This window comes from Biomphalaria glabrata, chromosome 1 (genome assembly GCF_947242115.1).
Source record: "Biomphalaria glabrata chromosome 1, xgBioGlab47.1, whole genome shotgun sequence".
Lineage (NCBI taxonomy): Eukaryota > Metazoa > Mollusca > Gastropoda > Planorbidae > Biomphalaria > Biomphalaria glabrata.
In genome coordinates, this window is record NC_074711.1 from 70422638 (window position 1) to 70442680 (window position 20043).

The following is a 20043-nucleotide window of genomic DNA, read 5'->3' on the forward strand; positions in this document are numbered from 1 at the left end:
ATGGAATGAAGGTCTTTCTTTGTAGAGTGACTGTATTCATTGCATTCACCACATTCAACTCGATGGGGACACACAAAATTTGTTTAAATATTTATATCTGGGGCCCCAGAGCTCCCGAAAGCCTGGGAGTTTTAATTTCTTTCTCCACCTCCCCTCTCCGGCAGCTGTATTCTCTGTCCACACAATGGCTATGTCAGCGGTACTCTAGACTTCAGTTGACCAAAGCGTGTGTGGCTTGCCTGGCTTCCTGTTTCAGCACTTTGAATCCATAGGGAAATGGCCCTCGATAGACAGCGATCACGCCTACATGTAGTTACATCCATTCAAAGTCAGAACTCGGGGCCGACTCGAGTGCTTTTTACAAAAACTGTGAAGTTGTCAAAAGTAAAATGGCCGATCGCCGATGATGTGGGCAAACATTTGGGACAGGATATAGGACATGGGAGGGGGGGGGGCAATAGTGCTGCTTCCCCCAATAGATCATATTTCAATTGGCACCCTTTTGTGTAGCTTACCGACTGGAAATGGACAAATCTAAGGGAAAGAGGACACGTGTTTATGTACGTGAATGCAGATCCAGATGTGTCTAAGGGGTAGATTGGTGTCCCCATTTTATCTTCTGCTGGGAAGCGAATTTAGCCCGTGGGATATTTGAAAGTTTTTTTCGTCACTGCACGGATAGAAAGTAAAGTTCAAATAATATTTGTTAGAATAAATTGCAGTTGATGTTGCTTTTTTTAGTGCGTTCACACGTTTTGGATATTCTCATTTATTGCATGATGGGATTCTGAAGAGAAGAAAAGAACAATGTTCTTCATTATCTTTCTCGATCCTTATTGGAAAAAGCGGCCATTTTATTGGTTAACGACTTAAAAAAAAAAAAGCTATTATTAATTTGTTGGCATGCACTGTGTTCTAACTACTTAGAACAAACCAAAAAAAAAAAAAAATTCAAGAAAATAAGAATTCCAAATTATTGGAGCTTGTCATTTATGGTGGACAACTATAAATAGCTTTATGATGTAATCTTAGGTACGGAAGTGTTGATCAGCTGTTCACTTCTATCGCCTCATTGGTTTACATATCGCTTTCTCTTCTTTGGCTGTTATATTGTTGCTTGAAGAATGAAAAGCAAAACCAAAAAACATCAAAATATAGATCAGATTATGTGTTAAACGTTTATAGTGGAAATCTTCAAAAATAAATAATAAATGTGAGCATTTAGAAGTATGGACATATTAAGACAATATGGACATATTAAAGACAATATGGACATATGGGGCAAAAAAAAAAAAAGAAGAAAAAGACGTGTATTGCATCCGACTGGAACAAGTTGAAACATTGCCCTGTAGTGCAGACATTTGTCCTCGCTTACAAACTGAAGTATTTTGAACAAAACAGAACTGCTGACGTGACGTGTTGGTGACAGCCTCTATCAAACGGATCAATATCCCCGGCCACTATTTCTCTCTACAGACATAACACTAGAGGCTCGATATATCGCCAGATAAACAATTAAGGAAATTGATTACGCGATTCCCTTCAGGACACGAAAGGCAAACATCCATGGTCAGTTCTGACACTCCACCGCCCGCTGTCACGTGACACACCGGTCACATTGTTGACTCCTGGAGTCATATTTGGTCACAGCGCCCACCCTCCCACGCCCTCCTCAGGTGAAGGGATGGGGAGGGGGGTTACTCTGAACTTTTCATGTGCTCACGTTCCTTAGGTTGGTGTATATGTGTGTGCGTATGTTCCAGGCAAGTGATGTGTGTATTTCTGCCACTGCATTGGGCGGTAGTGTTAGTGTCCTCTACACCTTTTCTTCATGTTATTGACTCACTTGACCCATACAAGGCACTTATTAGGCCTATTAACCTTTTAGCGTTCAAAGAAATGGACAAGTATAGTTACCAGTGAAGGCTGGCTGACCTTCCAGTGCCACTGAGTCCTCAGGTTACAGTCCATGTGATCTCCTGACACCTTGTTCATTGGACGCCTGGTGAAATTGTGAACAAGTCAATCACTTTTTTTTTCTTCACTACTTCCCTTATTACTGACCTCTGGTAGTTTGCAATCAGTTGAGTTGGCAATTAATTGAACTATTAATATGCATATTTGTTTAGAAAGTAGTACTTTAAATTTCTTGCATTCTTAAATTTAAGGGCTTAGCAAATTGAAGTGATTGCTTATGATTTGACATATATTAATGAACATTCTAACAGGCGATGTCTAAATCTTTAATACTAATAGACTGTTTAACTTCGCTGGTTTCAAAACGTGTAGTACTAGACTATTCGTTTCTTTTAGTAAAGTAAAACATTGCGATCTATGGTGCAGATGATGTTAAGGTCATCTGTTTCTTTTAGTATCTTTGCTCATTTGAGTTGATCTATTTAGCTTCTTTACCAATTATTTAGTAGCAAGACACCTGAACTGTTTGAAATAATTTAGTATCAAGACACCTGAACTGTTTGAAATAATTTAGTAGCTAGACACCTGAACTGTTTGAAATAATTTAGTAGCAGGATTCCAGAACTGTTTGAAATAATTTAGAAGCAAGACACCTGAACTGTTTGAAATTATCTTCTTTTTTGAAGTAACGTCTGTAATTTATAAGATAAGATAAATAAGTTAGTAGCTAGACACCTAAACTGTTTGAAATAACTTAGTAGCAAGGCACCTGAATCAATGGAACAAAAACCTGTCACGTACCATGTAGTAAACAGATGCCTTTTCTATCTAAATTTTGTCCGGATTCATCGACTGTTCAAGCTTTTTTAGGGAAATGTTTAGTCTCTGAATGTTTTGAGAGCCGCCATTGTAACGTGACCTAATTCCACTATCTCGACAGACAGATACCAGCAGCTCATTACACAAGACATATACACATCGTAAGTAGAGTCAACTACAATTCTCAGACATTTAGCTCCACTCGTGTAGCCCACCAGACGACGACGCCCCTGATGAGCTGTTTATGTTACAGCTATTACCTCGGTAGGTCTTGGCCCTTAGGTCATACCAGAGTTCTAGTTGAGTACTTCTGCGCGCCCTGATTTCATCCGCCCCCACGTCTCTGCGCCCTGTGCCCCATCTACCAGCTCTCTCAGCAGACGTACTCATCAGATGGTAGCCGCCCAACTACAGAGATCGTTATTCTGGGGTCGAGTTTATCGTTGAGACCTATCTCACACCTTACCCGTTGCAGGACACCCTCATGGCTGCGCGTGGAGCGAAACTTGACATTTGTCTGCGTCACGTGAACCACTATCTAGTATCTCTCTGTTAGTCAAAGAACTTTATAAATAGAAGAGAGACTTAAAATAGTTGAAAAACATAAACATTAGTCGAGTGACTTTTAGAACAGTAGCAAGACTTTCAAGAATGCTGCCAGTATAGCGTTTTTGTCTGTTGTTGTTGTTTACATGGTATATATAGAAACCAGTTGAGTGTTGGTTTTTAGTACATTCTAGTTGGCATTGCAATTACTTATTGAATATATTGAACACAACTTTAAAAATGTCTTTAATGACATCTAGTATTAGGAAATTAAAATGGATGTGTTACAATTTGAATTAGAATATTCAGCTCTGTAACATATCTCTTTGACCATCATGATGAATTAGGCTTCCCCGTGAGCCCAGACTGAATTGATATAAGCTTTGTAAGGAGCTGAGATTATGGTCTTTGATGGCGTGGGTGTGCACTGCAACCTTTCTGATTACATGTAATCCTATCAACTTATTACCATTCTTATATATTACAGACGTCACTTTAAACGAGAAGATAATTACGTCCTAAGTGTATCCATGCGTCAAGCCAATCATTCATGTTAATCAGTGACTTAAACTCTGATGACTTTCTTATTTAAACCAGTCAAGAGGAGAGAACTCCTGCTACAAGTAAACGCATTAAATGTCACAATTGTTGCTGAGACCCCAGGCCACTAAAACACTCACTTAAAAGAACTGATTCCCTTTATTTCTACAACCTGTTGTATGTCGTGCTCACGTTTGATCCAACCTTTCAAGTCGCGTGCCGCGCATGTCTACGTGGCATACATCAAGTTTATATACATTGGATACATGTTGCAACGACTTTGTGCACATTGGTGTGGAATACAGCAGAGCCACGTGCATCTCCTGTACATCGTGGAGGCTCTCAATTACAGACTCCTGCCTTTTTCGACTGAAGAGTTCCAACTGCATGATTCTCGTGTCCCGTTGGTTACCAGGTCCTCTGTTTATTGAATATGTTATCAGTGCGTTGTCATATGTTTATTTACCTGCAGACTTACCTTTGGGAATTTCGCTTTGGTGTGGCGTAGCGCCATTAGTCAGGGAACATCTTAAGAATGTTCTTTTTATCTCTATCGTCGGTCTAGAAGTTTGCACAGTTTAAAAGAAGCTTTCATTAGAAGAGATTTGTTTCTCTTTTCTGGGATATGTCTATTACAATGTTTTTTTTTTGGTTTTGGGGGAGGGGGGATTTATATTTACCACAATCACGTTGTTTTGGTCATCATACATGCAATATATAGTCGAGAATTTTGTCATGAAGTGTGTGAGTGCAATATATAGTCGAGATTTTTGTCACGAAGTGTGTGAGTGCAATATATAGTCGAGATTTTTGTCACGAAGTGTGTGAGTGCAATATATAGTCGAGATTTTTGTCACGAAGTGTGTGAGTGCAATATATAGTCGAGAATTTTGTCATGAAGTGTGTGAGTGCAATATATAGTCGAGATTTTTGTCACGAAGTGTGTGAGTGCAATATATAGTCGAGAATTTTGTCACGAAGTGTGTGAGTGCAATATATAGTCGAGAATTTTGTCACGAAGTGTGTGGGTGCAATATATAGTCGAGAATTTTGTCACGAAGTGTGTGAGTGCAATATATAGTCGAGATTTTTGTCACGAAGTGTGTGAGTGCAATATATAGTCGAGAATTTTGTCATGAAGTGTGTGAGTGCAATATATAGTCGAGATTTTTGTCACGAAGTGTGTGAGTGCAATATATAGTCGAGAATTTTGTCACGAAGTGTGTGAGTGCAATATATAGTCGAGAATTTTGTCACGAAGTGTGTGGGTGCAATATATAGTGGAGAATTTTGTCACGAAGTGTGTGGGTGCAATATATAGTCGAGAATTTTGTCACGAAGTGTGTGAGTGCAATATATAGTCGAGAATTTTGTCACGAAGTGTGTGGGTGCAATATATAGTCGAGAATTTTGTCACGAAGTGTGTGAGTGCAATATATAGTCGAGATTTTTGTCACGAAGTGTGTGAGTGCAATATATAGTCGAGAATTTTGTCACGAAGTGTGTGGGTGCAATATATAGTCGAGAATTTTGTCACGAAGTGTGTGGGTGCAATATATAGTCGAGAATTTTGTCACGAAGTGTGTGAGTGCAATATATAGTCGAGATTTTTGTCACGAAGTGTGTGAGTGCAATATATAGTCGAGAATTTTGTCACGAAGTGTGTGAGTGCAATATATAGTCGAGATTTTTGTCACGAAGTGTGTGAGTGCAATATATAGTCGAGAATTTTGTCACGAAGTGTGTGGGTGCAATATATAGTCGAGATTTTTGTCACGAAGTGTGTGAGTGCAATATATAGTCGAGAATTTTGTCACGAAGTGTGTGAGTGCAATACATAGTCGAGAATTTTGTCACGAAGTGTGTGAGTGCAATATATAGTCGAGAATTTTGTCACGAAGTGTGTGAGTGCAATATATAGTCGAGAATTTTGTCACGAAGTGTGTGAGTGCAATATATAGTTGAGAATTTTGTCACGAAGTGTGTGGGTGCAATTTATCCAAGTCATACCTGAATGGTCTGTGTGGATGTTATTCATTCAAAGTCATACCTGAATGGTCTGTGTGGATGTTATTCATTCAAAGTCATACCTGAATGGTCTGTGTGGATGTTATTCATTCAAAGTCATACCTGAATGGTCTGTGTGGATGTTATTCATTCAAAGTCATACCTGAATGGTCTGTGTGGATGTTATTCATTCAAAGTCATACCTGAATGGTCTGTGTGGATGTTATTCATTCAAAGTCATATTGTAATGGTGTGCGGACGAAACAAAGACTTCAATTAAAATTTCTGGACATATTGAAAATTCATTTACAGTTTTGTGCATGTGTTGTAATCCTAGGTCTCAAGTTCTGCTTTTATATATGTGACATTTTTTTTTACCTATGTGACATGTGTGACCTATATGTGACATGTGTGACCTATATGTGACATGTGTGACCTATATGTGACATGCATGCTTTTTACTATGTTTCTGCACCGTACTAACGTTTGTATTAGTAGCTTGCAGAATGATTTGACAAGTTTCAGGAATGTGTTCATTGTGCGTCTCATTTTACCTTTGGTGTCATGCAAATTCGAACCACGTGCCTCATTTGGCACGCGTGGCGTACTTCGCTCACCCCCAAGAGTTGATGGTTAGGTTGACTTACTCGCTACGTTTTGCATACGTGTGTTTTCAAACAATTTTTTCAACACTACACGCCCCCCCCCCCAATGCTCTGTGATAGCCTGGTGCTGCTCACCCATCATCAAAGTTTTGATATGTAATTCCAGCTGTGTGACAAGCAGAGTTGTACTAGGCTACTCAACTGATGTACGAATCGCTGTGGTTGTCTGTTTAAAGCTAATATTTTAATTTACATATCTTTTCTGCATTTGTATGTGTTTACATTGAGTTCCTTTTTAGGCAAAATACTATAAAATTAAAATTGAACCCAAGACGTCCACTTAACATTGCGTGTGGTCCAGTCGTTTTGTTTCACAAAATCCAACCTCCATCACCCCGCCACACACACACACTTTTTTCCTCCATCTTTTTCCCAAAATGTTTACCCTTAGGCCCTTTTGGTCTTTAATCTAAACAATTCGATTATCTCCCCTTTCTAAAGCAGACGATAGATTCTATATCCCAAGATTCCGGATGAATTCTGTATCCCAACATTCCTTGTGTTAGAATATGATTCAAGGGCTCGTGTGTTGAATTACACAGCGGCCATCGTCAGACAGATTTTAAAAAAGTACAGTTACTTCTTCTTCTCTTTCTCTCTCTCTCTCTCTCTATTTCACTCACCTCTCTCTTTTGTCTCTCTCATCTCTTCCAAATTGTTTTTTTACTCTTCTCTCTCTCTCTCTTCCCCTGGTGCCGGTACTCAGTGATGGATTCCCTACCTTTTAACTACTAATAAATTAATAATAAACGTTAAAATACAAGAAAAGTAATAATTTTTCCTCACATTAAAAAATGTGCCGGTACGCAGTACTGTCACACACACACAAAAAAGCGCTGTGTATATATTTATTTCTTTATTGTTTATTATTTTTTTATTCTTTTATTATATGAAGTAAGTAATTGTAAAAGTCTTGAGACACCTGGAACAGACTTCTCTATCAACCTTTGTGTCCATATTGATCTTTCAATTTCTTTAAAACAATTCCTATTCTAGTAAGCTACTACTGAGTTCCTTATGACCAAGCTTCTATCAACTCACTGGCTAGTCCACAGATCAGTCACTGGTACACGCTATCTCTTCCACTACACATACTCGGATCGAGTTGAAACTTTGCCTTATTACCCACTGTCAATGACAACATAGGAAATCAGTAAAAAAGAAAAACAATTAACCAGTTATTTAATAAATTAGTGGTATTTAATCAATCTAGTTTAAAATAGAAAAGTGGATATAAATTCAGCAGTATCTTATATATCTATATTATATATTATCTGCGCAGTTCTTCAACATACATACGCATTTTTTAAAAAAGTATTTCTAATATTTTACTTGTTTTTGGCTTTCTCTATTCCATTGATATTCCGAATCATAGCCTCTCTCTCTATATATATATGTATACACTTGCGGAATATAACCCGCGGCCTATGAGCCTTTGTTTTGGTATTACAGATGTAGTGAATTAAATTTAGATCTATGACAAACTTGTAAAATGTTCCATTTACATTTTTTAAAAATATATTTTGCCACGGTTGTGGGTGGGGCATTAAAACGTACATATAGGGTCTCCGCCTAGATCTAAGGAACATTTATGTCACATTTGATCAAGATTGGTCAAACGGTTTTGAATTCTATGCGGGATATAGGCCTACATACATACTCCTTACATTCTACTTTATATGTATAGATATACCCATGCCATCAATGCATGTTATTTAGTTCTTACTTCAGTGCACATTAAATCTGTTCTACTGTCTAATGATATTCTACTCGATGTTTTAATGAATGGTCTTCGACGGCTGCTGGAATGAATTCTATGGAATCTCTCTTTTAATGGAGGGCTTATTTAACCAGAAGCACAAACATACATCGTGAGAGGCGTACAATTTCTTGTCCTCTTCTGCCTCCTGCTGAGCAACAAACTAATACCCCCCCCCTTCTGCTGTTTGCTCGCCCCCCCCTCGCACTTACCCGCGGCGAGACTTAATTAATCAGCTATCACGTTAATGAAAACATATTGTGTTTCTAAGGCTAGACCTTCCTCGGCAGATCACGTGACACGATGGCAAATATTGTTTTTAAAACTTAATCGATGCTGTAATGAGCTGACTGTCCTCCGAGAGTTGTGTGTGTTCCGACAGAGAAGAGTTTGAGTTGGTCCTCACCATGCGCAGTTGCGGAGAGTAACTTCACCATACAAATAAAGTCTGTACTGTTTGTACAAATCGGGGAATATCTGGAAGAGTTAAATCGTTGGCTTAGCTGTCATTAAGATATATTAAACTAATGAGATTTATATATACACTCACACATCGATACTTTGCATATTGATGTAACCGTAGATAATACTAGCATCAGAAGGTTTTAATAATCTAATAAATTGTTAAGTACGGTACTTTGGTACTTACTGTAGCGATTGATTCTTAAATTGGGAAAGAAAATCTAAGTATCACAATTTTATATGATAAGACTCGGAAAACTGAAAATTGATTTACAGGGAAATATTATTTATTTCAGAGATTTATTAGCGGCCCCCGAAAGGGGAAAAGACGCTTTTAGTTTTGTGCGAAATGTCTGTCCGTCTGTCCGTCCGTCCCGTTTAGATCTCGTAAACTAGAAAAGATATTGAAAATCCGACATCACAATATTTTAAATCATTCAAAGTTCTGATGCAACAGCTACTTTTTTTTTCCTGAAAGCGAAAAATCTAATTTTTAAAATCAGTTATGCAAGCAGTTTTTTAAAGAGAAAAGGCTAATTAGTATGCATTATAAGTTAGACCTAATTTAAAACGAATAGTAATTTTATAAACTTCATTTTCTTGAACCTTTTTATTTAAGTATTGCTTTTGAGAATTCAAATAACAGATGAAGCCTTTTCAAAACAATTACATTTTGTAAAGATCAGGAGAGGCTTGGTAAAGCGCTTAGCTTCCGAACCGAGGATCCCGGGTTCGAATCCTGGTGAAGACTGGGATTTTCAACTTCGGAATCCGTGGGCGCCTCTGAGTCTACCCAGCTCAAATGAGTACCTGACATTAGTTGGGGAAAAGTAAAGGCGGTTGGTCGTTATGCTGGCTACATGACACCTTCGTTAACCGTAGGCCACAAAACAGATGAACTTTACATCATCTGCCCTATAGACCACAAGGTCTGAAAGGGGAACTAATTAGGCCAGGTTCACATCTAACTTTGCATTCACTTGCACCTATCACTTGATCTGCAGCACCATTGGGGCACTACACAAGATCTGTCAATCTTCTGATCTGTCAATCTTCTTTATCCATTCTTATCTCTCATTTGTCTTTGATATAATTTCATTTGGATGTTCTTTCTGAAAATATTGAAGCCTGCCTGGGTGGACCACTTCGGGGGCCGATTTTAAGTTTGTGTTTCCACACAAACTGTCTTTGTAACCTTGTTATATATATATGTATGTATGTATGCCTGTATAATATATAATTTTTACAACTTGTTTCTTTGATTTCAGATCAAGTCTATGTAACATGAGGTCACGTGGTTATCTCCTCGGAGAACGTCAGTGTTTACGTAAGTTGTCAGTTGAACTACTTCCTGTGTGTGTGTCTGCGCATGTCACTGGAAGTCATTTCGGAATTTGTTCTTACATTTTTTTTTTATTATCACTTGGAAGGCTATACACGAGACTTTCCAACGAATGACTTCGACTGGCCGTCATTTGACAGGGGCAACATCTGACTGTGGCGTCATTTGACAGGGGCAACATTCGACTGTGGCATCATTTGACAGGGGCAACATTCGACTGTGGCGTCCGTCATTCGACAGGGGCAACATTCGACTGTGGCATCATTTGACAGGGGCAACATTCGACTGTGGCATCATTTGACAGGGGCAACATTCGACTGTGGCGTCCGTCATTCGACAGGGGCAACATTCGACTGTGGCGTCCGTCATTTGACAGGGGCAACATTCGACTGTGGCATCATTTGACAGGGGCAACATTCGACTGTGGCGTCCGTCATTCGACAGGGGCAACATTCGACTGTGGCGTCCGTCATTCGACAGGGGCAACATTCGACTGTGGCGTCCGTCATTTGACAGGGGCAACATTCGACTGTGGCGTCCGTCATTCGACTGTGGCGATGTAGCTCGAGCTGAAATTGTGATTGTGCTTTGCACTTTATAAAGTAACGAAATGAAATGATTTCGTTCAACTGGAAAATATTTGGGAAAGACCGTCCTGTTCCATCGATTCTAAAATAAATAAAATTAAAAAAAAAACTCAAGAGTCATTGTGAATTTCTTTTTCAAATTGTATATGTGTTTATTTTAAACATATTTTCTGAAAGACCTATTTCTGAAGGAAATGTCTAATAATTCGTTATTTTCACAATTTTATTTTAAATTCATGACATTTGTTTTTATTTTATTTCCCACCAGTTCCATTCTGCAAGAAATGAGCCACTTCTCGTCTTCTCGTTTCTTTATTTGTTGACATTTTCTTTGGACACAAAGTATTAACTAGTCAGAAGGTCTACAGCGTTCCGGTAGTTACTGACAGTACCAGTTAAAAGTCATTCATCAGTAGGCCTGACTAAGCTAACTCTAAAGTCTGCACAAATGCCAGGCCCCTGGAAATGAAACTAAACTTTGGTCCCCCTGTAATTTCTCCCCCCCCCCCCCAATCTCCCACTGCGGTATCATCGAGCATCGTTTAATGTGATTAACTGGCCGGAGTGCAGGACACGCTGGTCAATTGGCCAGTTTACTTGTCCAAGTGAAGTTACTGCCGGACACTAACGAGTTTTTAACCCGCACGATGACTAGATCTAGACCGCGATGACTAGATCTAGACACCGATGACTAGATCTAGACACCGGCAGGAGACTTGGACAAGTAAATGCTAGACGAGAAAGTCTTGTGTATTTATAGGTCTTTAAAGTTAGAATCAGGTCTGTTCTCATTTATCTTCTAGTATCACTATAGGTCTTTAAAGTTAGAATCAGGTCTGTTTTCATTTATCTTCTAGTATCACTATAGGTCTTTAAAGTTAGAATCAGGTCTGTTCTCATTTAACTTCTAGTATCACTATAGGTCTTTAAAGTTAGAATCAGGTCTGTTCTCATTTATCTTCTAGTATCACTATAGGTCTTTAAAGTTAGAATCAGGTCTGTTCTCATTTATCTTCTAGTATCACAATATTCTCCATAGTGGTCGGGGATAAGCATAATCTCAGTTCCTATGAAGTCTAAGATTGCTATGAAGTCTAAGATTGCTATGAAGTCTAAGATTGCTATGAAGTCTAAGATTGCTATGAACTCGAAGATTGCTATGAACTCGAAGATTGCTATGAAGTCTAAGATTGCTATGAACTCGAAGATTGCTATGAACTCGAAGATTGCTATGAACTCGAAGATTGCTATGAACTCGAAGATTGCTATGAAGTCTAAGATTGCTATGAAGTCTAAGATTGCTATAAAGTCTAAGATTGAAGTCTAAGATTGCTATGAACTCGAAGATTGCTATGAAGTCTAAGATTGCTATGAAGTCTAAGATTGCTATGAACTCGAAGATTGCTATGAAGTCTAAGATTGCTATGAAGTCTAAGATTGCTATGAAGTCTAAGATTGCTATGAACTCTAAGATTGCTATAAAGTCTAAGATTGCTATGAAGTCTAAGATTGCTATGAACTCGAAGATTGCTATGAAGTCTAAGATTGCTATGAAGTCTAAGATTGCTATGAAGTCTAAGATTGCTATGAAGTCGAAGATTGCTATGAACTCTAAGATTGCTATAAAGTCTAAGATTGCTATGAAGTCTAAGATTGCTATGAACTCGAAGATTGCTATGAACTCGAAGATTGCTATGAAGTCTAAGATTGCTATGAACTCGAAGATCGCTATGAGGTCTAAGATTGCTATGAAGTCTAAGATTGCTATGAAGTCTAAGATTGCTATGAAGTCTAAGATTGAAGTCTAAGATTGCTATGAACTCGAAGATTGCTATGAAGTCTAAGATTGCTATGAAGTCTAAGATTGCTATGAACTCGAAGATTGCTATGAAGTCTAAGATTGCTATGAAGTCTAAGATTGCTATGAAGTCTAAGATTGCTATGAAGTCTAAGATTGCTATGAACTCTAAGATTGCTATAAAGTCTAAGATTGAAGTCTAAGATTGCTATGAACTCGAAGATTGCTATGAAGTCTAAGATTGCTATGAAGTCTAAGATTGCTATGAAGTCTAAGATTGCTATGAAGTCTAAGATTGCTATAAAGTCTAAGATTGCTATGAAGTCTAAGATTGCTATAAAGTCTAAGATTGCTATGAAGTCTAAGATTGCTATAAAGTCTAAGATTGCTATGAAGTCTAAGATTGCTATGAAGTCTAAGATTGCTATAAAGTCTAAGATTGCTATGAAGTCTAAGATTGCTATGAAGTCTAAGATTGAAGTCTAAGATTGCTATGAAGTCTAAGATTGAAGTCTAAGATTGCTATGAAGTCTAAGATTGCTATAAAGTCTAAGATTGCTATGAAGTCTAAGATTGCTATGAAGTCTAAGATTGCTATGAAGTCTAAGATTGAAGTCTAAGATTGCTATGAAGTCTAAGATTGAAGTCTAAGATTGCTATGAAGTCTAAGATTGCTATGAAGTCTAAGATTGCTATGAAGTCTAAGATTGCTATGAAGTCTAAGATTGCTATGAAGTCTAAGATTGCTATGAAGTCTAAGATTGCTATGAAGTCTAAGATTGCTATGAAGTCTAAGATTTCTATGAAGTCTAAGATTGCTATGAAGTATAAGATTGCTATGAAGTCTAAGATTGCTATGAAGTCTAAGATTGCTATGAAGTCTAAGATTGCTATGAAGTCTAAGATTGCTATGAAGTCTAAGATTGCTATAAAGTCTAAGATTGCTATGAAGTCTAAGATTGCTATAAAGTCTAAGATTGCTATGAAGTCTAAGATTGCTATAAAGTCTAAGATTGCTATGAAGTCTAAGATTGCTATGAAGTCTAAGATTGCTATGAAGTCTAAGATTGCTATGAAGTCTAAGATTGAAGTCTAAGATTGCTATGAAGTCTAAGATTGAAGTCTAAGATTGCTATGAAGTCTAAGATTGCTATAAAGTCTAAGATTGCTATGAAGTCTAAGATTGCTATGAAGTCTAAGATTGCTATGAAGTCTAAGATTGAAGTCTAAGATTGCTATGAAGTCTAAGATTGAAGTCTAAGATTGCTATGAAGTCTAAGATTGCTATGAAGTCTAAGATTGCTATGAAGTCTAAGATTGCTATGAAGTCTAAGATTGCTATGAAGTCTAAGATTGCTATGAAGTCTAAGATTGCTATGAAGTCTAAGATTGCTATGAAGTCTAAGATTTCTATGAAGTCTAAGATTGCTATGAAGTATAAGATTGCTATGAAGTCTAAGATTGCTATGAAGTCTAAGATTGCTATGAAGTCTAAGATTGCTATGAAGTCTAAGATTGCTATGAAGTCTAAGATTGCTATGAAGTCTAAGATTGCTATGAAGTCTAAGATTGCTATGAAGTCTAAGCTTCGCTTTGAAAAAGTCGACCACACACAAAGCATGGGTTGTACATGTTGCAGTGAAGCCAGCACTTGCTCTTTTTTTTTAAATTATTATTTATTTTATTTCTCCGCTTCGCCTCGGCATTCAGGGCTCCATGAGTAGCTATCAAGGGCTAGCATTTCCCAGTCATAAAAATGTCTCAATGTATCTCTTGTCTTGAAGGTGACATTAATATCTCTTGTCTTCAAAGTTTCTTTAATATCTCTTGTCTTGAAAGTTTCTTTAATATCTCTTGTCTTCAAAGTTTCTTTAATATCTCTTGTCTTGAAAGTTTCTTTAATATCTCTTGTCTTCAAAGTTTCTTTAATATCTCTTGTCTTAAAAGTTTCTTTAATATCTCTTGTCTTCAAAGTTTCTTTAATATCTCTTGTCTTAAAAGTTTCTTTAATATCTCTTGTCTTCAAAGTTTCTTTAATATCTCTTGTCTTCAAAGTTTCTTTAATATCTCTTGTCTTGAAAGTTTCTTTAATATCTCTTGTCTTCAAAGTTTCTTTAATATCTCTTGTCTTAAAAGTTTCTTTAATATCTCTTGTCTTCAAAGTTTCTTTAATATCTCTTGTCTTCAAAGTTTCTTTAATATCTCTTGTCTTGAAAGTTTCTTTAATATCTCTTGTCTTGAAATTGTCTCATAGTTGATCCCCTAGTTTACCAAACAAGTAAATGTATTAGTTCAGTTGAGATGTATCACGATCTGTTTCAACCAGTGAAATGGCAGCATCATTTCGATATAAACAATTATGTAAGAAGCAATCAAATGTTCCTACCAAAAAATCAATCTGAAACTGATCTCAGACGTCAACACTGAACGCAAGGATATTTACAGAGTACATAATAAAACAAATCAATATGAAGAGATTAAAACAAACAGTTGGATGTTATGAAATAACTTGCTCTCATAATTCAACATTGACATTTCCACCTACGTAGTTTACTTTCACGCAGGGCCGGCGCTAGGCTTTGCAGGGCAAAATGTGACAGGTGGGGAAATGTGACGTGTGTTTGGCACGTTTTATGTCTAGGGGATGATTATTTTTAATGCTATCACACCCCCACTTATCAGCATATGAATCGGGAGCAGACACGCAACGAGACAAAGCAATGAAAGATAGATACAAAAGTTAAAATAAAGAATATTTATTTACATAAATATACATATAAGGATAAAAAGGGGGAGGGTTTGCATCTATCTCTAGTATATTCTATGTTTAATCATCACTCTTGCACCTAATAAGAGAGTATGTCACTTTGTCCTCTGACTTAGCTGGTATTCCTGTTGATGTCGCAGCTGGCTGTGTCCTGGCTTGAGGTTCTGCAGCTGGAAGTGGCGCTCTAGCGGATAGAGGGACGCCGGTGATATAGTTCTTGTGGAGTCTCAATCCCCAAAATCTAATATCTGTAGTGGGCACAGTAGGGCGGGTGGCCGGCTACAGTGGGCACAAGGTTACTGCGGGCAGAGCTGATCTGCCGTGGGCAGCGTAGTTGCCAGGATATGTCCAGTGAGTTGCAGAGGGTTGGCGTAGCTATGACGTCTCACACAGATCTGGTCTATAGGGACGTCGCACCTAATAGCTTGACAGGTGGGCTGTCGAATAGGCGGGCAATGCCGATAGCGCCAGGTAGTAGAGTTGAGTAGATCTCAATAGGCAAGTGCAGTGCTGAATAGCACAAAGCACAGATGCAGGTAAATAGATCGTTGATCCAATAAATAAATAGGCAGGTAAATAGATCGTTGATCCAATAACTAGGCAATAGGTGATAGGCAAATAGGCAGGTAAGTAATCCGATAAATAGGCAGACACCTGAGGGAGGCTGCGGATAAATAAAGACAAGTTAGGATATGTCTCTCATGCATCTTATCGATGCCCTCGACTGAGGTGCATTCGTCAGATTGGTAAAATTGCTTTTGAGCACAAAAGGGGAGTTGATGACAAATGGGATTTGGAATACCAGATGGCTGATAGTAGCAATATAAAAATGTACATAAGAGGGAAAGTAATAATGTAAAAATGTACATAGAAGGGGAATTAATAGTCTCAAATAAACAATACAGGTGGATAGAGAAAGAAAAGGGGGGGGGTGAGTTGGGCGGTGGTCAGCGATCGAGACGCTTTGTTTGCATATGACCGTGGGTCGAGAACAATGGAGCGTGCTTGAATGTCCCTTCAAGCGGCGCAATTCTCATTAGAGTAAAATGAGTAAAGGGGAGATAATTCATTACAGGGGAGATAACTCATATCTCCTTTCTAAGCGCAGTATTAGTGCGATAGTAAAATTATCAAGGCGGCCAACCGAGATAAAGGAAATAGACTAAGATGTACAAATATATACATGGTTGCATCAACGATCAATTGAGCAACGTGGCATTAATAGATTAATGCAATACTAAAATACATACATAGCACATGTTTATGTTTTCTACTTACGCCAGTGAGAAATACACAATGCACTAATTAAATATAAATGAACTAAGCAAAATACACATGATAAAATCCAATGGAAAAATACACAGAGTAATTAAGATGGAACTTGTGATTAAGTTCGGCTTACCACCAGGTATTCCTCTAGGAGAAAGAATAAGTGATATAGTCCAGACTCGATAGCTCAGCTCGAATGAGAAAGAGAGGGTGATTTGAGTTGGTTTACTATATATATATGCCTGTAAAATGCGGGCGGACACCGGAAATGCCCTAGGCTAAGTTTTATCTTACACGTGGATGGATTTGACTCGAGGCGGGAGCCGCACCTTGGAATATCACGCGGTGTGTTGACCAGGGTAATCTCTTAGATCAAAGAGAGACGTGAGAGAAAGGGGGGGGGGGGATTAGCTTGCATTCAAACCAAGGTGGTGTAAACCGCGACCGTCCTTCAGACATCCGGCGGGTAAGACGAAAGAGATTGTGTGTTTACCTTTCCCCGATCAAGGGCAGATAAATGAAAGGACGCGCCTTCGCTATCTCCAATGTGGTCAACTAAGTCTAGCCTGGAGAGGAAAAGGTGGCGCGGGTGAAGAAATTGGGGTTAGGACGGGGAAATAATTAAAATAAAATAAATAAATGATGAAAAATGATAATTAATGCTGTGATAATTTAGAGTGACTCTGACAGCGAGTTTTTGACTTGTCACACAGGGCCCAGGGATATTGGCTACAAAATTATTATTTTTTGATGTTTTGTATTATTAAAAATAAGCCAAGTATCTTTAGACATACATTTAAGACAATAATGTTTGTTCATGATAAAATTTCATGTCTTTTGAATACTGTCAGTTCATCTTTGGAGTTTTTCACAGCTAGTAAAGGACAAGTGTCTTCATTTTATTTACCTATTTATTGAAGTCTTCATTAAAACATTATTCGACAGTATTGTTTATTGTTTTGTTTAGATTTAAAGTCAACACTTCAAAACATCCTACTGAATATTTTTTTTATAGATCTCTACGCATCGATGTTCACCATTGATCAGAGACCTTGAACAAAAATCTTTTTTTGAGCACATGAAGTTACTTCCCCGATGTGTGATCAACTAAAGAACGCGTAGCTGTCAGCTAGTTCTCATTTGGGGGCTTTTACTTTACTTCGGCTTAACAAGTTTTGATTTGATCAATGACCACATCCCAGGGAAATGGTTTTGAAAAAAAAAAAGGAGGGGGGGGGGCGCAATGCCTATTACGTCATCGATAAACTCTTCTCTGGCACAGACATTTAGGGGGAGACCAGATTTTTTTGATCGATACAATACTATTACTCTGATCAATAGGATAGTCTGCTGTCGCCACCCTGTCTCCCTTGGTTTCAGAAGATGCTCAGTGTTTTAGTCGATCGACCACCTACAGGCTATAACGACGAACATGGTCAGCTTGAACCATGGTCATTTAGGACGAAGGACTGTCACAACGATGTTTACCGGATTGTCAATTATAACGATCTACCGCAGACGATTTGGGTTTTCAGAGGGAGGATTCATTGTGTAATTTTTCTAACCTATCAACTAACGCTGTGGTCTGTAACGCTTCAATAGTGACGACACGATGATAATCCGGCGGATGGTTGATAACAACGAAATCCCAACTTGAGTGGCCAGTGCCGTTGTATTCTGATGGATGGTCAATACAACGGACAGTCTGTCTAGTCTCTTCAATTCTTCAATACAGCTGACAGCCTCTGTGGACGAACATCCCCCCTCTCTAACACCATCCCCAATTCCATTTCATGGCCATATTTGCCTCCTCACCAGATCGATAGTCCTCTAGCGCCCATCTCCCTCCTCTGGCGCCCCATTCCCTCTCTTTACCCTGTTCCCGCCCCAATCTAACCGCTCCCAGCCTCACGGATGAGGTTAATATTTCTCAAAGGAAATTCAAACTTGTTTCATTTAGCACCAGAGACGTTAAGGCGAGAATGGACCTGGCGCTTCCTCTCTCAAATTTCAGGAATAAACAATGGATTGCCATGGAGATGAAATATAGTACAGCGAACGTTAAAGAGAGGGTGAGGCTAGGGTGGATGGCTTGGCGGTGGTAATACACTGTCTCCTTAGAATAAACCCAGACATCTAGCCCATGTACATCAAAGTACCCAGATAAAGTGGACACATCTAGCCAATGTACATCAAAGTACCCAGATAAAGTGGACAGGCCTAGCTAATGTACATCAAAGTACCCAGATAAAGTGGACACATGTAGCCAATGTACATCAAAGTACCTAGATAGGGTGGACACATCTAGCCAATGTACATCAAAGTACCTAGATAGGGTGGACACATCTAGCCAATGTACATCAAAGTACCTAGACAAAATGGACACATCTAGCCAATGTACATCAAAGTACCTAGACAAAATGGACACATCTAGCCAATGTACATCAAAGTACCTAGACAAAATGGACACATCTAGCCAATGTACATCAAAGTACCTAGACAAAATGGACACATCTAGCCAATGTACATCAAAGTACCTAAACAAAGTGGGCACATCTAGCCAATGTACATCAAAGTACCTAGATAGGGTGGACACATCTAGCTAATGTACATCAAAGTACCTAGACAAAGTGGACACATCTAGCCAATGTACATCAAAGTACCCAGATAAAGTGGACAGGCCTAGCCAATGTACATCAATATGATAAAGTGGGAAAAAGTTTACCAAGATAGTATCAGGGTCTCAATTCCTAAACAATTTATTTCCTAAGATGTTAGGGGAAGTGAGCTTAACTTGTCATCGTGTCATTTTCTCTTTAATTGAAACACGTGACCAGGGTCAAAGTTTATATTCTCCTTGCGTTGTCACTTCGAAATTCGTTAATCTGAAAATATCACAATTTTGTATCTGTTGTTGTAGGAGACTTCCATTAAGTCAGTAGTGACTTCCTCCTCTCTGTGTGTAATACATCCACAAAGTAAGGGTTACTCTGTGCAGTCACCTTACACATTCTTTACTCTTCATTTCTTCATTCTCTTGCGCCATGCGCTGTGTTTTAACCAACAGTGCGTGCTCGGGCATAGATTTAATTAAAAAGCTTGACTTAATTAATAGGTCGTGCTGCCATTAAACGTAACAACACTTGTGGGAAGGGTACGGGAAGGTAACATTTGTTTTACTCTGCGACGCACCTTGAGACACTGTAGTCCTATTTAGTAATAACCTTGTCATTGCAACTAATATGAGGGCCTCGCTTTCAGTGACAGCGCCCTGATTAGGACAACCAATGAACCCGCGCCATATTTTTTCGAAATGTTAACTCTGGAAATGAGCATAAAGAAAGGTACAGCAGACAATTTTGAAGATTGTGTATGACTGTGGGCTGACTGTGTTGTCTCCTCTGTTGCCTTGTTGGTCCTCACATTACGTGTTGGTCCACAGATACAGCGGCAACATCATCCCACACACGGAGCAACATGTTTCATCCTAGAGGGCCGAGAGTTTGTATGGCGATTACGTGTCCTTTCGAGAAATACTTACATCCGCTGTACACAAGTCACGTGT

General features: G+C 38.5%; 1 protein-coding gene across 5 annotated transcripts in view; it reads left to right on the plus strand.

Annotated features, from left to right (window-relative positions):
• Nucleotides 1-20043, plus strand: part of LOC106079916 (semaphorin-2A-like) — a 208422-nt gene that overhangs the window by 104922 nt on the left and 83457 nt on the right. For all 5 annotated transcript variants that reach the window (XM_056011713.1, XM_056011729.1, XM_056011709.1 and 2 more), the window contains one exon: nt 9984-10042. The gene's annotated coding sequence lies outside the window, so the exon portion shown is untranslated. The remainder of the gene's footprint in view (nt 1-9983; nt 10043-20043) is intronic.